Here is a 17,884-nt window from a genome sequence, read left to right on the forward strand (position 1 = left end):
AGTAATGATCTATGGTGTTCATCTTCCCTGCCATCAGAAATTAAGCAGCTTTGGCAGAACGTCTGTGTTTTGCAAAACACCAGAGCCCCTCGAGGGCTTTGTGTGCAAAAGCCGAGAGAGAATCCAGTAAAGCTGCTTTTTGCAGGGAGCACCGGTGCCGTTCTGCTTGATCCGCAGGGTCTCTGCAGCTCCCCTTTCACGGGGATGCCTCAGCTCTTCCCTGCTGCCGAGGAGGGTTTTGCCTGGGTGTATCAGGCCCTGGCCAAGGGGCTTTGCCTCCCTCCGGGCTGGGAGCAGGTTTTGCAGGGGTTACCCAGGCTCTGCCTCTAGCGACGGGTGCTGCAGGGAGATTGAGGAGCCTGTCTGAGGCAGGGACAGAGCTGGGGCCCTGTGGGTGCTGGGCTTCTCCGGCCTGGGTGGCTGAAGTTAGTGCCTGCAGACTGTCCTGGGGTGCTCTTACCAAGTGGTGACCTCTTCAGTGATGTGATTTGGAATTTCCACCAGGGATAAACGGTGTTGCTGTGTGTGCTGGTGTAGTTGCCCTCCTGGATATGTCCAGCCCGGGGTCTGGCAATAGCAGGTGGAGATTTGCCTGGAGTTGAAATAAGGGAGTTATGTATGGAACTTGGGATGTGGGAAGAGGAGCCAAGAAGAAAAAGGCTTTCGAGTCAAGGCATGTGCATAAAAATATTTCAGCATATGTTTCCCCCTGTCCAGTATGTTTGAGCTGCCCTATCCCAGGCTTCTCCTGTACTGTGAACTCTGCTTTACTTTGGAGTGAACGTGTCCAGGAAAAAAACCAAACCTGCCTAAACTTTATGCAACATCTAGAAGATCTTGATGGGTCTTAATCTAGATGAGAAAATAGAGTGAAATAACCATATCACAATGTCCGCCTGGTGTAGTGGTGGTGAGTAAGCTGACCTTTGCTGACGGTGATGAAGGAAAGCAGTGGCTGGGAAGAACTGCAGGTCCCATCTTGCCCTGCTGACCTGACCTCAGAGCCCTGCGTTTCCCTCTGTCAGTTAATGCCCAGCTCATCTCTGTAGCAGCGCAGGGAACACAAGGGAAAATGAATTGGCCCACAGGTAGCATGTAACTCCCAGGTCCAAGTACAGTGAGAGGATGATGAGCCGAGGTCTGGTGCTGAAGGCACCAGAGGGTGATATGCTGCATACCAGGGGTGACTTTTTATTGCACGCGTTTGTGTTTTGTTGCTCAGTCCTTGGAAGAAGGAAACTGTATGCTGAGAATCAGGCATTCCCCTATGGCCCCTTCCTGTGGCTCAGGGTGAGGCTTGCCCGAAGGCTGCCGTTACCCAGGGACACAGCGCACACGCGCCCGGGTGAGGTGCACTAATGACCTTCTCAGGTCTAGTTATTCAGGCAGAAATGGTTTTGTTTGAGAGGAAGTGTGGGGAAGATGAATAGGTGACATGTTCTTTTCAGATAATTTATTTCACATTTTCAGTCCCATGGCATTTGCCCAAGGCTCAGGGTTGGAGGTGTCCTGGACAATTCCTAATGAAATACCAGTGATGCTCGCTACGAAGCAGGAATTAATCTCCAGATATCTGATTTGAAAGTGCGTTTGTTTGCCATCTTATTGCAACTTCAGTTTTCCACGACGGTCTTGACAGCCAGCGAACCAGTCCTGTTTTCCTAGTTGCAGAAGCATCTCTGGCCTTGATATGAACATGAGGGATTTGAGCAAAGCTCAGCAAGGCCTGACCTCCCCTTAGCCCCGTGCCAGCCCCTGCACAAGGGCACTGGGCGTTGCTCAGAAGGGACGGAGGGTAGTGGAGGCTGTCATCGGAGAGAGGACGGGAAAGCCACAGGCGCATGATAATCCGGGTGCCGGGTAACATGGGCAAGTCCCGGGAGCTGGCGGGGAGGTAGCGACAAACATCAGCTCCGAAATTAGTACTCGGGGACCAGCAAACTCATCTCCAGACAGGAGTGTGTGTTTCTGTTGCCCATCAAGTTAACCGGTGCCATCAAGTGCTTCCAGGAGGCCCTTTCAAAGTCACAGTTGTGACCTGAGTGTGAGACGTGGCTGGGATTTTCTTGCTTTGAACACGGTAACCCTGGCAATGCCCTTCCCCAGCCCTGGTGGCAAGGGGAAAAGAGAAGCCAAAGGACCGATTTCTGTTTGCCCCTGTAGTTCTGCTTCGGCTTTCAAGGCACAACTGCTCTTCATGCAGCGCCGGCAGTGGTACTTCAGGTGAGGAGGGCATTAGCTCTCAGCCCTTGGCAAGGAGAAAAAGTCTGTTTGGTGGAAAGAGCCCTTGCACCAAGGGAAGCTGGAGCCTCGTAGGGCTGAAGATGAAGCTTTGCCCTTGCAGGCTCTTGAGAGCCTTTGGAGGTTGTTGGTGGCCATGTCCTGTGGCCAAGGGCCATCGAGTGAGTCCTGCAGGTACCGTGTTTGGAGACTGAAACTTGCTGTGATAAAAAGTGCAGGGTTTGGGGGCTTTTTTCCCCAGTTTGGAAATCCGTCTTTGTTTGTTTTTAGAAAGGAACGACAAGAAGGAAGCAGAAGATTTGTTTTTCTGGTCTGAAACCCTCAGCTCTCTTCCCCTGTAGTAAGTACTTTCCGACTCACGTTGTGTACACTATAGGTGATGTTATGAGCTGTTTTATTTGGGTATGGGAAGAAAAGGCTCCTACAAGTCTGTGTTTTTAGGGCCGTGCCTGGAGGAGGAGGCACGCAGAGGCCTCGTGGACTCGCGTGGAGGCAGGGGTGGATGATGGGTGGGAGGACGAAAGGGAGCTCTACACACCCAGCCCCAACTCTTACCTTCTTCTCATTGCTAAGCAGAGACATGACAAAGAGGCAGCGATTGACCGGGGAAGCGTGAGCAACATTGTCAATATTCACTATGAGAGGGAGGATTTGGAAGGTGAGTCTCTGCACGTGCTGTGCTTCTGAATAAAGCAGCACAGTTCTTTTCACATAGTTTACTATTATGGCTTTTTTAACAAAGGGAAAAAAGCCGCCACGGAGGCCACGGTGTGAGTTTTAAATGACCCAGAGCCATTGTTTCTTGTTGCTCAGTTGTTGCAAAGCTCGAGTAAAATAAACCTCGATAAAAGGGCAGGTCTATGACGTTCAGGGATCGAGTGAAAACCACAAAAAAACCCACAGGTGTTTCCTCCTGGGATAGCTGCACAGATTTAACCGTGGTTTCTGCGTCAACCATCCCACAATAGTGAGAGCGCTCCAAATGCTGCTTTTTCTCAGGTCACCAGATCCTGTCCGTGGGCATGCGGATGCTGCTGGTGAGGCAGAGCCACCGGCATCACCTACCCCACAGCCAGAAGCGTCGGGAACAGGAGCGGGAGAAGGACTCTGGCCCGACGGAGCCAGGCTACCCCTGTAAGTCCCGCCGTGGCCTGCACTAAACTCCTCAGGGCTACGTGGGCGCTGGGGTCCATGTGGCTAGCTGGAGTGACTTGCTATTCTTCTGAGGGAAAGAGGCATTATTTAGCAGGACCCCCTTTTTCCAAACTTTTCTCAGATTTTTTTCTCTTTAAGGCAGTTAAATGAATAATGCAATTAGGCTTGACTTCCTTAGAGGGATCCTGGCTTTAAGAATGTAAATGTGGGGAAGGAAAGCTGCCCATCCCTATGCAGAGGTGGAATCGATGCTTCTCCTCCTCCGAGGCTCTGTGCAAGCCTGGCCAGAGCCAGGGGAGAAGGCCCAGCCCAATATTTGTGGCTGAACTGGTGCTGATCCGATGCCCACTTTGCACGTGAGTGTGACGGGCCGTATTCAAGCGCGGTAATGGGACGGGCCTTTGTCTTCTGCCCCCAGAAACCCTATCCCAGTGGGTGCAGTTCATCCTGGGGACCGAGGAGGACGAGCAGCATGTCCCCCACGACTTGTTCACCGAGCTGGATGAGATCTGTGTGAAAGAGGGTGAAGGTGCTGAGTGGAAGGAAACAGCAAGGTAAGTCTCTGCTCCCGGCTGCAGTAGGTGAGGAGTCCCTGTGCTGACAGCGCCTGCGGGCTCTGCTTTCTGCTCTGCGGGAGGCAAGGCTTTTGCAGCTGCAGGTGCTGCTGTAAGGAGCCTTCTGCTCTCGGCACCCCACAGCTTGATCCCAGGGGCTGCAGAGCTGGGACTGTTTTCTTGCAATGGGGCTGATGGTGCCCGATGTCTGCAGGTGGCTGAAGTTTGAGGAGGACATGGAAGATGGCAGCGAGCGCTGGAGCAAGCCCTACGTGGCCACGCTGTCCTTGCGCAGCCTCCTTGACCTGAGGAGCTGCATCCTCAATGACACGGTGCTGCTGGACATTTGTGCCAACAGCATCGAAGAGATCACAGGTACCGTGGGCACGGCAAGTTGCAGTCGATCGGCCAAGAAAACTCTGGCAAAGTCTGTGCTGTAGATTGCTTATAAGTTGGTTAACTGTGTAGAGTCAGACAGAATGGCCAGACGGGGCACGAGAATTACATTATTTAGAATGGGAAATAATTACCTTAGCGGAGTGATGAATGAGCACTTTGATGATGTTTTTAAGCAAAAGAAAATTCTTTGTGTGGCTGCAAAGGCTGAACTGTGTTAAAACATCTTGCTAAGCAAGGCTGAGCCCGCGTTAGGGTATCCTGTGTGGCACATCCCTCCCCGGGGGCTTCAGGGGTCAGGACTTGATGGGGTTTCTGCTCTGATGGCTTAATTTCCCTTTGCCATCCCCAGACATGATCCTGGGCCAGCAAGAACAGTTCACGGAGTTTGACGAGCACATGCGGGCAAAGGTTCGAGAAGTTCTCATGAAGAACCATCACCATCAGGACGAGAACAAAGGAAACAAGCTTTTTGACATTGTCCACTTCTTTGCTGATGAGAGCAAGAAACTGCCAGATCTGCATGTCCTCGACAAGCCACGTGAGGGTTCCTGCAGGGCTTCGACCCCATTAGACTATTCCTGGTAAAGGGGAAGCATCCGAGTTGCTCTGTGTCTGTCTTTCTGACAGTTTTTCTTTTTCCTACCAGCCCAAACACTCACCTGTCTTCCTTCTCCCACAGCTGTAGAAGCTAAAAAAGGGGTGAACCAAGAGACTGGCACAATGGGTTTAAGCAAGGTGAGACACTCGTAGCTTTCTTACACTTTTGAGGCCAGATCTGCTCTTGCAAACTTGGCTGCAGAGTTCTGTGAGCTTTGTTTTTGGGGTAATTGCCTGAAAATTGCTTGTTGTGCCCAGGTGGAGCTGCACTTCCTGAAGAAAATTCCTGCCGGCGCTGAAGTGTCCAGTGTGCTCATAGGAGAGCTGGATTTCCTTCAGCAGCCCATCGTGGCATTTGTCCACCTGACCCCGGCTGTCCTCCTCTCCAGCATGACGGAAGTTCCCATCCCGACAAGGTCTGAATGAGAAGCACAGAATTTTTATTTTAAAGAAAAAAACAGCAAAACAACATCAGATTGTGTGCATCAGTTTGGTGTCCCAAGGGCACAAGGCCAGTGGGAGCAAGCACGTTTCTCCCCTGCACATCTCCTCACCATTGTTTCTCCCTTCCCTGCTGTATCTTTTAAACCCACTGGCCAATTTTAATGAAAGTTGGCCCAAAAGTTAGATTTGGGATCAGTTTTGGTGAATTTCAAATTCACCACAGAGTCAGTGAGCCTATGAGTCCCCTCTCGAGCTGTGCTCTGGGCTAGGAGCTCCCAGGAATTTCCTTGGGTGCCCTTTGAGCAAGGGCACGTTCTTCTCTCTCATGTTGTTTTTCTTGCCCAGGTTCCTGTTTGTTTTGCTTGGACCAGAAGGAAAAGGCCATCAGTACCATGAGATTGGCAGGTCCATGGCTACTGTCATGATGGATGAGGTGCGATGAGATAAGAGAGATCTCTGGGTCATTTTTGGCTTTCTGCACCTCTCCCTGTCTCTGTAGTAGTGAGGAAGAGGATTTGCTGTCCCAGCTGCCCTCAGCTCTCCAAATAGCCCACCCCTCGTTCTCACCCCAAAGCAAACACACGCATTTGCATCAGCCCACATCCTGGAGGCTGAAATCCCACCTGGGGTGCATCCTGCACCTCGTCCTTCTCCCTGGGTTCCCCATCAAGCTGTCCCCAGTGCTGGCATCGTGGGGGCCAAGAAAACTTGCCTTGCTCTCGAAGGAAGAGGCTGTGGTGTACCGTGGGGGACGGGGCCTCGTGCAGATGATTGCAGATACCTGGATGCACAGATTTTTCCTTTTGGGGGAGTATTTCCTGCCATTTGCAGCAGGAAATGTGGGGAAAATGATCTTGCGTTTAGCCAAGAGCTTATTGCGCTGCTCCTGCCGTCTGAGATGGGCTGTCCTCTCACCAGCTTGTCTCCTGTTGGCAGGTTTTCCATGACGTGGCCTATAAAGCCCAGAACCGGGCTGACCTTGTGGCCGGCATCGACAGGTTCCTGGATCAGGTCACGGTCTTGCCGCCAGGAGAGTGGGATCCATCGATCCGAATCGAGCCCCCGAAAAACATCCCTTCGCAGGTGGGTGTTGCGGCGCAGGGAGGCGCGAGGGGGACAGGCAGGATGGCAGCCCGGCTGGGGATGCTGTTCAGGGGCCCGAATTCCCAGGGTCCGGTTTGACACAGTCACACTCCCAGAGCAGAAGCAAGGCAAGCCAGGGCTTGCAAATCCATATCTTTATCCTATTTCCATTTCAACAGCAAAAAAGGAAGATGCCAGGAGCTCCCGATGACAGTGCTTCTCACAGCAAGCCAGAGAAACACAGCGGTCCTGAACTGGAGTGAACAGGAAGGTGTGAGCTTTAACAGTTTGGGGTTTTTTTCTGTTTGGCTCTCAAATCTGAGCAGGCACCTTCCCTTCTAGCAGGTTTCTGGGGTTAGTTGGTTGAGTGAAGGGGCTCCACGTTACCAGCTTGGTCCCTTGGGCTGGGCAGGTGGGAGATCTGGGCAGCTGGGCTCAGCCACAGCATCACTGCACACAGGTTTTCCTGATTTGGGGTGGAAGCAGATGTGTAAGTGCCTCCAGGTAGAGCTCTGCTGCTTCCCAAAGCAAGGGACTGTTGCAATAAGAGGGGAGAGGCTCTCAGGTTGGGTCCTTTTTCTTTTGGTTGGAGGGGTGTGTTTGTGGGCCTGTTTCTCCTGGGTATGAAATGGGAGGAGGCAAGTGCTTCTGTGGAGCAGTGCTTGTGAGGGCCCTTCTGCAGCAGAACAAACTCCATGTGTTCTTCCACGAGAACAGTCTGTTTTTATTGTCCGTTTCTCCAGGCTCTTTGGAGGTTTGATCTGGGACGTGAAGGGAAAGCCTTGTGGTTCTCTGGAGTGACTTTCGGGATGGTCTGAGGCTGCAGCGTCTGGCGTCCTTCCTCTTCCTCTACTGTGCCTGCATGTCCCCCGTCATCACCTTCGGGGGACTGCTGGGGGAGGCGACCGATGGCCACATCGTGAGCACCTCTCTCTGTTGGGTGACATTGGGGAGGGTAACACTTGTGCAAAAGTCCTTGCTGCAGTGAATTTGCTCTGGTTTTGGTTTTTTCCCTCATGATTTATTCCCTGACTGCTGCCTCTCTTCCCCGGGCAGAGTGCCATGGAGTCGCTGCTGGGCGCATCCATGACCGGCATGGTATATTCCCTCTTTGCTGGCCAACCTCTCACCATCCTCGGCAGCACCGGACCCGTCCTTGTCCTCAAGGAGATCCTCTGCAAATTCTGCAAGTAAGGCTGCCTGCCACGGCTGGGTGCTGCGAGAGCCTTCAGAAGGCAGCAGTGATGGAGAAAAGATGTTTTTCTTCTATTTTTTTGGTGGTAGTTATTAGATTTAAGTTGTCTTCTGTGTCTGAGATGTTGCACGCTGCTGCGTTAGTATGTGATGGAGCAAGAGCCCTCGGTCTCTGAAGGATGGATGGGGATGTTTGGGGTTTCTAGGGTTGAAGTGCAGCAGTGGGAGGAGGAAAAGCCACAAGAATGTGGATGCCAAAGATGGGCTGCACAAAGAAGATGAGACAAATCAGTCTGGTTTGGGAAGGAAGGAAGACTGGCTTTTCTCTGAGTACAAAAGCAGGCACTTTTTAGCCCAGATTTTGCTGGGAGACGGAAGACATTTTGCCCAAATATCCAAATAGTTTTTCTGTGTTTGGCCATCAGGGTGATGGGGGAGAACACCACCTTGCACACCAGCTGCAATTAGCCTCAATTAGATAATTGCTAAATGATGATAATGAAATAATTGGCCTCTCCTCCTGCAGCCCCCCACTCTGCACCACAGCCCTGAGGCTGTCTGTGATAATACATGGAAACTGCATTTGCCCTCCGCAGCCTTGATGGGCTCCTAAATTGACCCCAGTTTTCCCCCTTCGCGGGAAGGCCCGGCTCGGAGCCTCGTGCTGGCCTTTCCACCCTTGGTGTCATTTTGGTTTCCCAGGGAGTATGCACTCTCCTATCTCTCTCTGCAGGCGTGCGTCGGGCTGTGGACCGCCTTCTTCTGCGTAGTGCCAGTGGCCACCGACGCCAACTCTTTGGTGTGCTACATCACCCGCTTCACCAAAGAAGCCTTCGCCTCCCTCATCTGCCTCATCTTCATCTACGAGGCTCTGGAGAAGCTGAGCCACCTGCAGGAGATCTACCCTGTGCACATGCACAGCAAGGTTGACTTGCTCACCACCTACTAGTGGGTTTTTCCTCCTAAAATATGGCTGCCCCTTGGCAGGAGCTCAGGGCTGCACCTCCACCGCCTTCCCCTGATCCCTCTCTTGGCTTCTCTCCTCCCAGCTGTAAGTGTGAGGCACTGACCCATCCCAGCAACGAAACCCTGCACTTCTGGGAGAGCAACAAGATCAATATGTCTGGCATCGCCTGGGAAAACCTCACAGTGACTGTACGTGCCCTGAGCCACTGCAGGGGGAAGGGACGATTTGTCTCTGTGGGAATTAAGAACTGGTGGTTAGCAAAATGTAAACTGACCTTGAGATTAGAAGAATGATTTTTGGGAAACTGAGGCAGCATTATGTAACACCGTGTTGTGTGAAAAACAGCAGTAAAAAACACCACCTGCAGAGTGTGGTGAGCATGTATGCAATAAACAGGCAAAACCTGAAGGTCAGTAGGATGTAAAAGTAAAAACAAGCCTATGTAAACAGGTGGTAATAAATCGGGAGCTTGCACTTAGTGTGGCAGCATTTGCTCTTGGCAATGCCCCCCCTTCAACAAACTGGTGTGAGTTTGTCTTTCTTCTACGCGTCGCCCCAATCCCGGCTGGACCGAGACCGATGGAGGTGTGGTTTAGGGCATGATTGATCTTGCCTAATAAAAGCCTTTCCTGTAGGATGTGTCAAGCCAACCTTGAATGCACTGATTCCATGGACTGCACGGGAACTCTGAGGCAAATGGACTTGGTGTTGACAGCCATATTGTAGACAGAACCTCTGTGTAGATGAATCCTGTTCTTAGTGTTCCATGTGTGAGTGGACACTGCTCAGGAGAGTCCTCTGCCTTGCCTTCGTTTGCTGTATTCCACCCAGACTAGGAAATGAACAGGCCCAGTGTGCAGAACAGTTGATCCAGCTTCTCACAGAGAGGTAGGGAGCAGCTGTCTGGGCAGGGCTTGTTGGCAAGTGCCTGGAGTGTGAACTACTACAGCTGTGGCTTCTGTGGGAACAGGTGGATCATCTGAAGTCATCCTCCCATGCCAGCATACAGGCTGTCTATCTATCAAAACTTTGAGCTGTTACTGCACACTTCTTCAAGGCAAAGCTTGCCAGGAGAGCTAAGCCATCTTGGGCCTGCAGGGAAACTTTAATGGTACCTACTGGAGAAAACAAACACCAAATCGCTTTTTTCATAAAGCTTTGACCTTGCATCCTTCCTGCCCTTTTGTTAGAAGGCGATCCAGTTACTATACAGTGCAAGCCCCGCTGCCAGCACTCACCATTGCTTTCACAGCCCAGCCACTGCTCTTCTCTGTCCACACCATGATCTCTGCTGCAGAGTTTCTTTGGGGTTCCTTCCCCATTCTGTTACGGAGCAGCCAGATCCAGTGGACTTCTGAACATGGGGGATTTCTCTTTTCAGGTCCATGAGAGCTGCATCCAGTGGACTCTCACACCCAGGAGGCTTCTCCTGTCCCAGCCTGATGGATGTGGCTGCTGCTGTTCCCATGTGTGCGTTCAAGAGACTTATGCTGCATTGCAAAGAGCCGGGTACACAGACACACACACAGACTTACACAATTAATGTGAACGGCAACTGAAGGGAATGGAGCAGCAAGAGGCTGGGAGCAGTGGCAGCAGGAAGGCTGAGGAGTGCAATCCATGGGAGTGTGTGTGTTGGTGTGCAGTCAGCAAGTGTGTCTGTGTGTGTGTGTGTTGGTGTGCATTCAGGGTGTGCGTGTGTGTTTGTTGTCCCAAAACTGGGTTCTTTCACCCAGTGTGCAATCACCCAGTGTGCACTGCACAGGCTGGTCCAACTGCAGCAGCGCAATGTCGTTCCTCTTGGTGATGTTGCTGTAGCGCGGGTGAACCAGCAGCCGCTTAATACTGCGTACTTGGGTCTCCGGGCCCGGCTGAGTCAAGTGGTTGGCCCCAACCACCACGCGCCACATGGCGATGTGCCTGGAAGGCAGATGGGGAGAGGGCTCAGAGGGAGCCGAGCCACGTGCTGCAGCAGTCCAGCAGTTCCCTGCCCTTTGCTTCAGACGGGGGAGAGGAAAGCAGTGCTACGGAGGGTGCGACTGCCCTAGCACGCCTTGGGCTCAAGGCGTGTCGAGCTGGAGGCTGCTAGGAAGCCGTGGCAAGAGCCCAGCCCTCTCCCAAGCAGTCTCTCAGCCAGGCTCTGCAGTGCCCAGGCACTTGGTGTACCACAAAGAAAGGGGACGGGCGTAGCACGTGGTGCTGCGGATGGGGCACCTGCGAGTGCTGGGGGGATATCCCCGTGCCTGACCCTCCTTACCTGGCCTCGAGGAAGCAGTGGGCTGCTGTGAGGACCCACTGTGGGCTGACGAGGGACCCTCCGCACACATGCCCCGTGCCTGCTTCCCAGGGATCTGGGCCAGCACCCACAAGGGCAGTTGTGGCACCTGGTACACGTGGCCAAGAACATGCAACTGCAAGCCCTAAACAGAGAAGGCTGCTCCTGCTCTCAGCCCCACATGCCATTCTCCATGGCTTTGGTAAATCCTGTATCAGGCACAGCTCATCAGTCTGCCTTCTGCAGCTGTATGGTGGAGCCGTGCTCACATGCTGGAGTGCAGGGCAGTCACAGGACAAAAGCAGGAGCCAGCCACGTGTGTTGCATTTGCTGAGCGGGACTGGGTCCCAGGAGGCCGTGGCTTGAAGAGTGGCAGCCTTAAAGCTCACAAAAAGTGTGGGAACTTCCTGCTGGCATCCTGGCTTGTGTGAATAGATATAAGGCACACAGCGGAGCACCCAACCTGGTCCCTAGGATGCCAGGGCAGGCTCTGTCTGAAAGTGGAACAGCTGCTCTCAGGGCCCTTGAGGTGTAGCATGGCTTCAGAGGCACCAGGACTGGGTCCCAAACTGGACTCAAGGCTGCTTTGGTTTCTGAAAGTTGACCTGAAGGTGGTGCCCCAGATCTGCTTAGAGCAGGCAGAAGGCGGCCTGAGAGAAGGCATCTTTGTCTTCTGTGGATACTCTGCTATTCCAGCACCAGATTTTGAAGGTGGTTAAGGGAGAATGATGTGGGAGATAGCCACACTTCACAGATAATTGAAGGAAGAGATGGGGTCATTTTAGGGAGAGGAATCTGGCAGGGACAGCAGTACCCAGGAAACCGCATGAGGAATGCCATGGAAGTCCAAGGTCACCTCGCTAACAGCACCTGAAACACCAAATCTGCTCACAGATGGAGCAAACCTGGGAGCAAGGGGAAAAAACAACAAGGGGTGGGTCCCTTGTGTGAGAGGAGATAAGGGTGGAGAAAGGGAGGAGTTGAGGAAGATGAGGGGGATGTATAAGCACTGAAAATGGAGAGAAGGGGGGATCAAGGAGCCACTCACACATATGCAAACGGCTGGTTGGTTTGCCTGTTTGACTGAGCCCTGCACCTAATCACCACAGTCCATCCTACCTTCTCTTTGAGAGTGATTCCAAACCCTTTTCTGCGCAGCCCCTCTCTGTACCCAGGGAGGGGGGGTGGTTCCTGAGGCCTGGCTGCTAGCAATGGCAGAAGGGAACACAGATCAGAGGGACCCAGCAGTTGGAAACACCCCGTGTCTAGGGCCAGCTACGGGTGGGAGTGCTGCGTGCGTGTGCAGTTCACTGCTGTACTTGAAGCTGGCCTAGCTCACGAGCAAGATGAGAGAGACCCTTTCAGTCCTGTGGATGGCACGTGCTTGCAGCACCCCTGACTGATCAGCCCCAGCATCCCTGACAGACCTTACAAGAGGACCAGGCCTGCCAACCACCAGCCACATTTCCACCTCCCAGAGTCATGAAGGACCTGGAGGTGCTCAAGCATGCACACCCTGAGCTGCTTCCCACCTAGGCATGTCCACTCTGCAGTAGTTGCACAAGGTCCTGCCTCTGAGGCTGCCAGAACCATCCATCCCAACCTCCTCTTGCTGCGCTCCTGGCCCCTGGCAAGTGATGGTGCTGTAGCTCCCAGCTCTGCTCCCACCCAGCGGTGCAGCGCATGCCTCCAGTGGGGGTGGGATCTCTGGACACTGGGGTGTGCCCTTTGCTTCTTCTTCACCATGGTTTGAAGGGAGCTGTTCCAGCTCTGGAGATGATGCTGTGTCATGGTCCCACCCTGACCAAGTCCGGCTTTCCATCAAGAGGCCTCAGCTTGGACACCCAACACAGAGCACAGGCTCCACTGACCTGCACTCCTAACAGGGCTGGTCATCTCCCCAACCCACAGCTGGCTGCCCCAGCACTCTGTTAGCCAGAGGGGTCACTGGGCCAAAGCTGCAGGGTAGCTCTAGGGCTGAGCTGGGTTAGTTGGGGGTGGGGGGGGTGTCTGGTGGGTTTGGGATAGGGTTCCAGTGTGGAGCAACTGAAGGGGATGGAACAGCAAGAGGCTGGGAGCAGTGGCAGCAGGAAGGCTGAGGAGTGCAGTCCATGGGAGTGTGTGTGTTGGTGTGCAGTCAGCGAGTGTGTCTGTGTGTGTGTGTGTGTTGGTGTGCATTCAGGGTGTGCGTGTGTGTTTGTTGTCCCAAAACTGGGTTCTTTCACCCAGTGTGCAATCACCCGATCAACACACTGATTGTTGCTTCCAGACAATTTTCATTAGTACCAGCTCCTACTAGTCCATCATTCCCCAGCTTTACTGGAACCAGGGGATCTGCTGGGGATGCTTTAATATCCTCCCCCGGTCCCCTTCATTCATTATCCAAATCCTCCAACATTATCAAGTTGTCATCCCTCATCTGTTCTCCTCTCCATTTTCTTTCTTTACTTGGACATTCATTTGTCCGCTGTCCTTCCTGCCTGCAAATAACACACTGATTCAAGCCCTGAGGAGGGCCTTTTTGTGCTCCATATCCCAATCTTGCTCCGGGACCCCCTCTACCCCTTCCCCCACAACCTCCTCGTCCTTGTCCTCTCATCCCACCTCATCTGTCTACAATCACTGCAGCTAAGAGAGAAGCCTGCAGTTTCTTTTTTTTGCTGTCCCTTCTTTTCCTTCTTTACCTCTCTATTATTATGTACCTTACAAGCAATTTCAATCAACTGGGAAACAGACATTCCCCCCCCTCCATCTACTTTCTGTAACTTTTTTCTTGTATCTAGCAGTGACTGACCTATAAATGACATGTTGAATGTTTTCTTATTTGCCTCCTCTTCTGGATCTAAATCAGTCCTTTTCTTAGCCACCTCACACAATCTCTCATAAAAAGCTGATGGACTTTCTTCAGGCTCTTGTCTTACTTTGTACAGTTTAGACAGATTTCTTTGCTTTTGGCACCCCATACCGTACCCCATCAGCTGCTGATATTGCTTCAATTTAATTTTTCCTAGCCCAGTATTTGTCTCTCAAAGGCAAATACTGACTAGGATCCTCCTGCCTATTCTTTTTTCCTCCCTCTTCTTTCACCTTGTCTAGTACCATCCTTCTTTCTTCTGCAGTAAAAAAAGGTATACAGTAAAGCCTGCATGTCCCCCCAGTTTGGGTTGTGAGTCAGCATAATAGTTTCTAAAAGCTGATACATTCCACCAGGATTCTCTCAGTATGTTCCAACAGACTGCTCCCAATTCAACAAATCTGAAGTAGAGGAAGGGAGGTGCACAAAGGCATACCATCCATCCCGACAGCCTGTCTCAGTGGTGCCTCTATCACTGGCTGAGAATGCCCTCTAGTCCTCCTTGAAATAGCGCTAAAATTCCCATTTCCCATTTGTCCTTTTTTTCTGATCTCTTTCTGAGCTTTCCTGACTCTCCTGGTTTCGGCTGGGATAGAGTTCATTTTTCTTCTCAAGTAGCTCAAAGAGTGCTCTGGTTCAGATTCAGTACGAGATTTGGTATGCGAAGAATGCTGATAAAACACTGACGTTTGCGGTTGTTGCTAAGACATCAAGGACTCTCCAACTCTCTGTGTCCTGTCCATGTGCAGATGTACAAGAAGCTGGGAGGGGGCACAGCCAGAGCACCAGACTCAAATTATCCAATGGAATATTCCCTATCATGTAACGTCATGCTCAGTATAGAAAGGAGGGGTGGCCAGGAAGGAAGGGGGGTTCTCTCTCACTTCCAGGATTGCAATTGCAGGATCTTGGTTTTGTGGGATCGCTACCTGTGAATGGGCTGGGTATCAGTCGGCGGGTGGTGATTGCATTGTGCATTACCCATTTGTACTTTCTATTTTTGTTATTGTTTCATTTTATTACAGTTAGTTTATAAACTGTTTTTTATCTCAACCTATGAGTCTCCCTTTATCCCTCCTGTTTCTTCTACCACTCCACGCACAGGGGGAGGGTGAGCGAGCGGCTGCTGGCGAAGTTCAAACTGCAACTGAGTTCTTCCCCTTTGGCCACAGGATTATATGGGGGAGAGGAAGAAGGGACTAGCAACTGTACATCCTCTTGTTCATCACAGCACAGCATGCAGATGCTTGTTTCTTTTCCTTTTCCTCAATACATCGCATTAACATACCTCCTCCTAATCCACATTTTTCTGAGCGTTAGGATCCCTATACAAAGTCATAAAGGCATAAGGCACTTTTTATCCCATTTTCCCAGTTGACAACAAAATAGCATCAGTTGTAATATGGTCTTAAATTGCAAAGACCCATTTTCCAGCCACTGTTTACCACCATTTAGTTTGTAATTTGGCCACCATCGATTACAGTGGTGCCACTGCCCATGCAATGAGGTCGGGGTATGGCCCCTTTACTCTCAGCTGGGCATTGCAGGCCTCCCCTCGCTCAGAGGTAGCTGCAGCTCTCCTCTAGCTGAGGAGCTTGCAGAGCTGACATTTGTGAAGCATTCAGGTGTGCAACACACTCCTGGGACACAGCAAGGGGACGAAGACCGTGAACAAAAGAAGACGCACTTGTGACAAAACATGCCTGGGCTCCATGCAAACCCGTACCAAAGATACAGGGGCTTCTGCCAACAGCGTGTGGCAATAGCACATCCTGCTGCTTCCAAGTTAGGAGTCAGTGTTGGTAAAAGTGTACATACAGCTGGAGCTGCTTTCAAGCATCTCAGCTACCTGATGCTGTCTCCTCTGTTCTAAAACTTAAGGCTATTCAAGAGGGACTTTAGCTCAGGTCAGTGCCTCTTGTATCAGTTCAGAGAGCAGTGTAAGACATGTAGTTCTTTCTTTCTTGACTCTTCCCTGGAGGAAATGGGTATCTTGTAGTGAAATGCAGGTCTTCCATTAAGACAGGGAAAGTATGTGGCCGATATTCAGCTAAGAGCATGTTTTATCTCTGAGATACCTTTGCTGCTCCTTTTAAACAGGAAAGTTAGGGAACTATCGAGCCTTTTCACCCAAGCATCATTTTCTGACCAGGTGAGTTTTCACATCCCCAGGCAGCCCAAAGAGGGAGTTCAGGTTAGTAATGGCTCTCTTAGGTTGAGTAAACACAACACAGGTGCAATTACATGATACAAATGGTTCTTCAGAGGCAGTAAGCTGTTGACTACTACAAGTGGCAGGACAGAGAAATAATGCAGCAGTTCCTATTATCTGTAGTAGTAGGATCTTTATTTTTAGGTTTGATAGCTTTAATTTTTGAAATTAAAATAGCAAAAGATAATGTCCCTAGTGAGCTGGCACTATTTGTGTTTTGCAGCAATTAAAATGCAAAGCGCTCGATACGAAGGATGGGGCCATTACACCCGGATACACACTGGCCTTCTGAGGAGGAAGAGATGAATGAAGTAATGTCTGTCAGTGTTGATAGGTACTACTTCACCCTTGTTTCTGCCATTTTCTCCTACCCCCATGTGTGTGTGGCTGTGGTCCTGATGCCATTCGGCCTGAGGAAGGACAGCCAAGCTCTCTGGGTGCCCACCAGCCACCCCCAGCGAGTGGGAGCACCACCCCTCCAAAGAGCACTGGGAAATCAACGTTCGCTTGTGCAGCAGCTCTTCTTCAAAACCGTAATGAATTGTGAAAATTCACCTCTTGCCAAGCAGCACAGGGTGGTAGGATGGAAGATGGTGATGAAGGCTGCAGGGCTGGGAGGGGTGGTCCCCAGCAGGTGAAGGAGTTTGGTGGGCATCCCTGTCAGACAAGAGCAGGGAAGGGCTCCCACAGCCCAGGAAAGGCCAGACTGAGTGAGGAGCAGCAAGAGGTGGAGGAGGATGGAGCCTGAGGCAAGCCCGACTGCAGAGAGGCAGAGGGGAAGGAGCTACTCCGCTTCGGCTTGGACTTCGTTTCTGGAAGGGGTAGGTTGTCTGAAGGCTACAACAGCTCAGTGACCAAAACTGACACCTGTAATCAACTTCTGTGCATCCTCCTGAGCTGAAGTGGGGCCAGAGCAGTGATCAACAGACTGGACCTGAAGCTCTGAGTTGCTGTTACACAGCACAGACTGTAAAATACAGGAGGGTTTGTCCCCTGACAATTCTCCTCAGTGTTTCACAGTCACAGACTTTGTGATTTTTGTGCCATCCCACACTTGGTTGCCCCTCCACTATTTATTTTAAGCAAGTTTACAGCTGTGGCTCAAACCTGTAGGGACTAACCCTGAATTGCCTCCAGTGGGGATAACGCCTCAGCAGTGCTGGTGCAGATGGGCTGGAAACGAGTCAGAGACATGATGTGACATTTTTTTCCTCCGTATGTCCTCACAGAGCTGCCTCCATCTCCCTGCACTGCCACTGCAGCTAAAAATGCCTCCTGGTAGTAGCCATCCCCCAGAACAAAGATGACAAGCGCCAGCGCTCATCTGCGCCCAACAGAAGCAGGTTGCTGTTGTTCGGGCGCATAAACATCGAGGCAGTGCTGGTAGCGGGGGGAGATCTCCGCTTCCTTGCAGCGGGTCATAGGTGCTGCCATGTGGTGAGAGGCGTTTCTGGCCAGCTTCACCCTTGTCAGAGGGAGAGGGCTTCAGCTGCCCCCACCCGGTGCACACAGCAGGGTCCTGCCTGCTTCTAGCAAGTGTAGGGTGGGCATCCCAGCTCGATTCTGGCTGTCTGTGGGCTTACAGCTGATCTTCTCCCAGAGCTTCACAATCTTCTTCATGAGTAAAACATTGTGTGTATATATGAAGTTATAGGATCTTATTTTTATCTTGCCATACAACTCATCTATTTCCTTCTCTTATTTGTACCTTCCCATGTGCACTCATTTATTCGATTATTTTATTCTGAGATCCATACTGGATAGAAGGCTAGATTGAAAAATGCAGCTAAATGCATCCAGCCCAAAAAGAGGTCCCTCACTCCAAGCCAGGTGACAAGAGCAGTGACATTGACTCTGCTCAGGACTGGAGAACATGAAGACCATGCCCACGCCACATAGCATTTGACCC

General features: G+C 51.6%; 1 pseudogene; it reads left to right on the top strand.

Moving 5' to 3' along the window:
• Positions 1 to 9,155, top strand: part of LOC141944632 (electroneutral sodium bicarbonate exchanger 1-like) — a 90,326-nt pseudogene extending 81,171 nt beyond the window's left edge.
• Positions 9,156 to 17,884: the final 8,729 nt, after the last annotated feature.

This window comes from Strix uralensis, chromosome 5 (genome assembly GCF_047716275.1).
Source record: "Strix uralensis isolate ZFMK-TIS-50842 chromosome 5, bStrUra1, whole genome shotgun sequence".
Classification (NCBI taxonomy): domain Eukaryota; kingdom Metazoa; phylum Chordata; class Aves; order Strigiformes; family Strigidae; genus Strix; species Strix uralensis.